The following is an 8,200-nucleotide window of genomic DNA, read 5'->3' as shown; positions in this document are numbered from 1 at the left end:
AAACTTGATTTGAATAAAAAGAGAAAAATTCAACAAACATTACACTGGAATTTTCATCAAAATCGGATGTAAAATAAGAAAGCTATGGCATTTTAAAGTTTCGCTTCATTTCACAAAACAGTTATATGCACATCTCGATCGGTATGCAAATGAGGGAACCGATGACATCACTCACTCACTATTTCTTTTGTATTTTATTATATGAAATATGAAATATTTTTATTTTCTCGTCATTGTCATGTGAAATGAAGTTTCATTCCTCCCTGAACACGTAGAATTCCATTATTTTAACATTTTGTGCTTCAGGCAAGAAGGTCCTAATCGTCAAATTCGTAAAAATTGAAATATTGTATAATTCAAACAATAAAAAACAAAAGAAATAGTGAGTGAGTGACATCATCGACTCTCTCATTTGGATGTATCTGGCTCGTTCATATACCTATTTTGTTAAAAATAAGCGAAAGTTTGAAATGTCATAACTTTCTTATTTTACATCCGATTTTGATGAAATTTTCAGCATTGTGCTTGCCTGATTTTTCTCTATTGATTCAAATCAATATTTTGCTGAGGTGGACTTGACCTTTGACAAGTTCAAGTTTATTTATTCAAAACAAAAAACATCACATCAAAATAGATATACCGGTACATACAACATTAATGAGTACGTAAACATACATCAGTTAGATTATAGCATAGACAAATTGGTTTGAGGACCCCTTTAAAAGCAAAGCTTGTGAGTGGGGCCCTGGAATACCCCTTGACAAATATAGTAGGAACTGGTCCAGTGCATGTAAGGCCAATAAGAGTTTCCCGTAAGGCCATCGCACACCTTATGACTGTTCGCGATCCGATTTTGGAACAAATCGCATTTTGCTCATTTTCTGAAAATGTGAATGGATCATATCATTTTATTTGAGGTTGAAATTAATGGAAAGAATACTAATATAACCATTTTGAAATATTGCAAGCCTTTATTTTGGAGCAAAGGCCAAATAAGTTTCATATCATAGCCAATCGTACGACTGCTATGACGTCATTACGACTAGATATTAAATTCACATTTCTGCTAAGAAGGATGATAGCATACATGTACTCACAGAATTGAACATAGGTATTCTTTTGATGATTTAGAACATTACGCAGTAAGATATTCCAAGTCTCAGTATTAGCATCAAATACTACTACATTTCATTCTGAAATTGGGTCGCAGACCAATCTTCAGGTGTGGTCGTCTTTAACAGATCCATAAAAATACATGGACCTAAAAAAAAAATGCATTCCTATGTGTAATTTCATATTCCTAACGTCAAACAGCAGTCGAATCTGTAACATTCTTGTGAGTGTTTGACCCCAACACAGCACGTCCAATAATTACGTGGAAAATTTCCCACAGCAACAATTGGTGCAATCCAACTTTCTGATGATTTTAATGTGAAAGGGTTCAGTGCATTAGAGCACTTTGGATTGGTCCTGGAATGTTTATGTGAATAGGGCCTAACTCCCGAAGACATTGTCATCATGAAAACAGTAAATTTAAGTTGTTTTTTATTGTTTATGTAGATCATGACAGACCTTTGGAGTTCCAAGATTTCTATGTAACTTTGTTCAATCAGTTTATAAAGTTTTCTGCTAGTTTTCTAATATTCAATTTGCTTCATACAACTACAACATACATTCTTTTTTATTTTATTTCTTTAATATAGGTGTCATTTGTAAAAAGTAGTGAATATTTCCAGAATTCATGCATATTTGTATATTTGGGTCATGTGTGTTAAGCAATATTAGGAAGTTTGCGCAACTGTAACGGGGATATAATCAAGAATACATGAAATATTATTTATAAGTAATGATAATGCCCATCCATTACAAAGAGCAGCTAGTACAGGTAGGTCTTTGTCGAAAATTGATGACCTGTAACAGCAGCTTCGCCCTACGTTTCGGAGCTGAGGAACAATTGCAAATATATCGTTTGTCCAGAGTCCAGGACAAATCTGCTGTTTTGATTCACCAGTTTTTATTATTAATAAGACTTAGTTGTGCTTTTTCAGGAATGGCATTTAAGCTATGTATTTTCTGTGTTCTTGAATACGCCGTGCATAGTGGAAGAACAAAATCCATTGTCTCTATCAATATCACAAAATTACCATTCCTAATCTAAATGAGCCTAATGAACAGAAAATATGTTTAGAATTGTAATATCATAGTTTGCAGTAGCAGTATGAATATCATGTATATTTGCAATTCCAGGCTATTGCAAGGCTCTCTGTAGGAATGAAAGCAAATTCAATCTATACATATCATAGTGATGTCACATATCGACTGCAAATTGTAGCCAATTTCCCACAAGGCTTGCAGTAAAGCAGAACATTGATTTCTATATTCCTACCATTATTCAGAAATTGAAATGAGAGAAGTTTCCCTATTTGAAATTTGACACCGTTCTCATCACGCTTTTTGAAACTAGTTTATACTGGAAACCTATTCAGGAAACCAGTTTGGAAGGTCGCCTTGCTAGGGCTCCCACTTGATCACACGAAAGTGGTTTTCTTATTGCCATGGGAACACTCTCAATGGGGTGGCATATTTCATGCAAAACTGCAGCGTAGGCATTATACACCTGTTGGGTGGAGTACTGTGCTCAAAATGTGCGAAAATCGCTTCCCGAAGAATGGTTGTGTCCTCACGCTAAAACCAGTTTAACAAGGCAAAGGGATCTTGAAAACTACATTGCGAGGTGGTTTTCTGAACCGGTTTGGAAGATCGCTTCTACCGTTCTCACTACACCTTAAACTAGTTTCCAGTAAACTAGTTCTAGGAAGGTAGTGAGAATGGTATCTTTCTTATTTAATTCCTAGTGTAATGGGTAATTGATTATATTGTATGGTGTATGGCAAGCTTAATTGAAACCAGTTTTCAATTTTGATGATTTTTCACCATTTTGTTTGTATGATTTTAAAATTTATGCTCAGATCATATTATTTTCATCCTGAAATATACCCCTTGAATGAAATGTTATATACTATATGATGAATTTTCCACATTTCACATCGAGGCTTGGGAGTATTCTCCCAAGAGATAAATTGTGTTTAGAAATATCAGATTGCACCACTAAAAAAGATAAATCTGATCCACACTGCTGCAGACAACCTTGGTGACGTAAATGGGTACCAGGAGGCCGTTTCATAAAGCAGTTCGTAAGATCAGAGCAACTTTAGAAACGACTGGTGATCCTTTCTCACGCGCTTCATCACCAATGAATATACCATTTACCACAATAAAGGATCACCAGTCGTTCTTAAAGTTGCTCTTATCTTACGCACTGCTTTATGAAACACCCACCGGATGGGAATTTATTAATTGAAATGCTTCAGCGCGTAACAGCAGTTTGGCTAAAGCCAGGGTCATTGTGCTGCATTTATTGTAGTCCACTTTAATGGAGACTTATGATAAATAGGTACTAGGCTCTACATGGGCAAGTATATTTATTGTAATTGTTATTATGGTTACCATATGCCACTTTTGATAAATTAATTTTACTCTTGTTTTGCAGTTGCAAAGATCTAGATTAAATGTGTTATTTATTACTTGAAAAAAGATAATGATATATACTATTGAGATTGAATGTTTTACTGTGGAGTATAAATGTGCCTGTGATTAATTAGCCTGTTTTAAAGGCCATCAAAGACTTCATGTATGTTCTTGAATGCAGCATGATGAACTCTTGCATCTGGTTCTAATCCTAGGCATATGATTCCTGCCAATCAGGAGCCATCTTTCATTACTGCTCAACTCACACATTATAAACAATTGACAATGCAGAGCAGTTGCAGTGCCCATCGTGTTTAATTATCAGGATAATTGTTTTCTTTTTTTTGTGGGGGGGGGGTCTGGCATTCCACAAGAAAGAGAATACTGCTGTCAGAGCTGCGAAGTAGTACAGATTATCCATATTTAATACTGGAATTTGAGAAGATTACTGGGGAGCGTTTCATCAATATTTTCATCCGACAAGTTGTCAGATCTGACATCTTTCCATGATTTTGATTGGCTGAAAGGCACTGTTCCTATGGTGGCTGTTGGATAAAATGGGACTTGTCGGATGTTTTATTCGACAAGTTCTTTCATGAAATGTCCCTCAGATGTTTTCATACAAAATACTGGTTTCATAAGTTTCGGGTTTCTGCGTCTCCCTATTGTACTTCTTTAAAAATACTAATTTTCAGCTTTTAAAATGCTGAAATGTTCATGATCAGGTTGGCAGATCTGTGATGTACATTATACACAAAGCAAGGAGGAGAACAATAATTATAGCAATGTATTGTTACATGATGAGATTATTGGTCAATTATTGTATATTTTGTGCCCCAGTACTGAGCGCTATACGCAAGTTTTCCCTACCGATGAAGTGCAGAAAGGCTTACCAGAAAGCTTGTTGGTGTTTAGTCTCTTTGTGAGTGGTGTCTCTTTATTGTGGTGTACTGGTGATGAACAAAATTATGTCAGTGGAGGTTATTGAGCCTTGTCAGGATGAATCTATCTGATCATTACACACTTGTGCATTCATTCTTGTCTTATTCATGTCCTGTAGTGTCTATGTAAGATTGATTGTCAAAAATAATTAAGTATAGTTTATTGACATTATATTATTGTATGCTTCAGTACTGGTATGCTGCGATGAATGTATTTGATTGTTATAAGTTTATAATTTAAATGGTGCTACTATAGGCTTTTTTTCCAGATAAAATACATTCTGGCCATTTTCGTTTTCCAATGATCAATGAATCGCATGATGATAAGGCTACTGGGGGAAATTTGCTCCACGACATATGAATTGTTTAAGAACAGAGGAAATGTATTGTCAATGCCCTTCATGACAAATACCATGTTAAGTCTTTGTTGAATCAAAATTTGTGAATGAAAACAGCAGTTTCCTTCTTAACTTTGGACAAATGACTTACTTGCAATTTTGCATCAGCTTGGAAACTGCTGTTCCATTGTACAGATTTTCGACAAAAACCTCCCATCTGTTCTTCGTCATTTGACGGGCATTTTCAGGATATTCATTGTGTTCTTGAACTCTGTACATCGCAGAGCAAAAATTGCCTTCATTCACACAGCGACGGCATACAGTGATTCACTTTAAGCGAAGGTAAGATGACAATGGATAATTATGCATCTCTAGTGACATGACCTTTACGATTACGTTACAATGGTCAAGCTCAATGTCACTGATAGAAACTTGACACATAGGAAGCCTATTTTTATAGGGAAAATATCTCCGTCTTCATCATGTAGCTCTCATTTTGAGGGTCTTTTCCATGGAGATTTATAATACTTTTTTTTATAAGCAATTATCCACTCCTCTTTCATGTTTAGCAATTTTGGTTTAACATAAACAAATGAACATCGCTAATCAAATTATCGAAGGGGAAGGGAAAAACATGAACTTTAGATATATAGCATTGTCCAACTGTAATGTCATGAATGTAACTTAGCCATTATTACTCTTGTAAATTGTGACAGGTGTAATCCTGTCACAATCCTGTTTTCTTTTTCAACAGATTTCCATATGAAAGTGAAATGGAAGTTGTCTGTACAAAATGAAGAGATTAGTTGCAAAAGGGTTAGGTCCACTCCAAGAAAATCATTTTTTTTTAATTCTCCCATATTGCAATATTCTAATGCGAAACTGAATTTTCATGATACCCTTCCATTAGAAAATAAAATTGGGTCTAAAAGAAATCTATCTTCAGATTTTTTATGATGTTCTTTTCCAAAAAAAATTTGTGAGGACCTAACCCCTTTTGGAAAAAAAGGATTTTTCTTTGCCATTTTAGTTCACTTTTTAATAGGAATTTCATTTTTTCTTTGGTATCTTATATAGCTTCTAAAAATCTATACATTGAGACATAAAAATCAAATTTGATGAACAATGGACCTAACCCTTTATGCTAGTGAGCTCTTCAAATATTGAAAGAGTTCTGTACCCCCACTCCCAATATAACATAAAAAGTAAATATTTTGCATTGTCTGGTCTTAAAAATTTCTGTGTTAGGCAATTATTATTTGACTTGTGGAAAATTGAAAAAAGCAAGCTTGATGTTGTCTCTTTTACGATACCCTTATGGATATGACGTTATAATCTCATAGCGCCCTCCCTCAGAGGATATAGGAATAGGTATAAACAGGATTGTCAGAGAATCCCCAGGTGCAGATCACCAATGCATGTAAGGCAATACCTTCAGTCTCTAAGATGTTGGTGTAATGACCTCGATGCATAAGATCTACACATGTATACTGTATAGTACAGGAATGTTAGAGATCTTTTGAGGATAAATTCTTGCTTACAAATTCCTTGCAAGGCATAGATTGAATCTAATCAATATTTTTCCTATGCAGACATAGACATCTTTCGAGACAACTTCCATTTTACGCGCAAGACATGTATCTCCATTTTGTAGCATGTCTTAACTATTGTTTTATTTATATTTTCTGTTTGTTTGTACTAATTATTTTCAACATTTGCCAATCATATCATTAAGTTTCAATTATGACCATTACTGTATTTGAAGATGATATTTGTCAAAAAGATTGATAGCTATGTTTAGGCTTGGTTTTGGTGTAAAAAGATATCTACTTGAGATGTTATTTAAGAAATTTATTTGAAAATATGTAAACTGTCAAGAAGATGCAATAAAGAATTCTGCAAAACAACAACAACAAAACAACACCGGAATATGAAGACAGTTTGTTCTTGTGTTAATTGTGTAGCAAGATCCAAATTGGATTTGACAAAGTGAATCAGATTATATTTTCTTGTTTCTCTTTTGATTTGGTTTTAACATCAGTCAGAAAACCAGAAAAAAAATGAACAGCTATTCATATGAACACTATGTTTCATGACCCTAGCCGATTGTGATTTTGCCTATGGGCAACCAAAAAAAATGGGATTATGTGTGGTGGGGGCGGGCTTGTTACGACCGATAATGTCGCAGCAACGCATAAAATCACACCAACGCATAATGTCGCAGATTGCGACATGCCAAGAACGTCCAACGCATAATGTCGCAGTCAACGCATTTCTAACGCATAACATCACATGTCGCAACACATAATGTCGCAGCAAATTTCTTGCCATAACGTCAAACGTCGCAACACACAATGTCACAGCGGTATTTTCTTCAGGACGCGAGTTACATGGAAGATATAAAGTATATTTACAATCTGTATATTTCTTCATCTGAACGTTTTTAAAAAGTGTCTGTGTGATAAAATGTGCGACTGTGTGTGTTTAGGGCCAGAATCTGTCTATCTGACGGTCAATCGGGTCGGGGTCGCAGTAATAACTAACCCGTGTCACAACCGATAATGTCGCACCAACGCATGATGTCGTAGCAACGCATAATGTCGCAGATTGCGATATTATGCCAAGAGCGTCCGACGAATAACGTCGCAGTCAACGCATAATGTCGTAGTTTTTCTAACGCATAATGTCACATGTCGCAACGCATAATGTCGCAGCAAATGGTCAACGCATAATGTCACATGTCGCAACGCATAATGTCACAGCGGTATTTTATTCAGGACTCGAGCTACGGATAAGATATAAAATATGCTTTCACTTAGTATTTTGAGACACAAGAAAGAGTCTTTTTCAAGATAGGGCACGTTACGTCAGGTAACGTGATAAGGGTGTCAAAAACACAAAATGAAAAAAGGGTATCTATTTCGCTAGGAAAGTTACGTGTTTTAGGGTCAAATTTACCCCGGGTGTGTGTGGACATATTTTACTTCAATATATACACAACAAAAAAAGTAATTCCCCCCTAAATGAAATTGCTGTAACTTTTGAACGGAATTATTTTGAGATATGATATTTCGTAGGTGGTTTTCTATACTCATTAGGCAACTCCTGGGGAAATATGAGATTGATCAGTTGAGTCATGCATGAGCAATCAAAGATTGAATTAAAAATGACCATATTTGAAAGTCACAAGAGTCGTGTTTCAGATTGTGCAAGTACAATGTTGGACAAAAGTGTTATTTAAGGTGAATTTTATGTGATACTGGTTTACTATCCATCATTTAGCCACTCCACACACAATGTTGATATCGTATGTTCATGATTGAGTGAGCACATTGTATTGCATGTGCCGCGGAAGCAGGGTGAGGGGGTTCATCCCCCCCACTTTTTTCAAAA

This window comes from Lytechinus variegatus, chromosome 11 (genome assembly GCF_018143015.1).
Source record: "Lytechinus variegatus isolate NC3 chromosome 11, Lvar_3.0, whole genome shotgun sequence".
Classification (NCBI taxonomy): Eukaryota; Metazoa; Echinodermata; class Echinoidea; order Temnopleuroida; family Toxopneustidae; genus Lytechinus; species Lytechinus variegatus.
Note: the sequence above shows the minus strand (reverse complement) of the source record.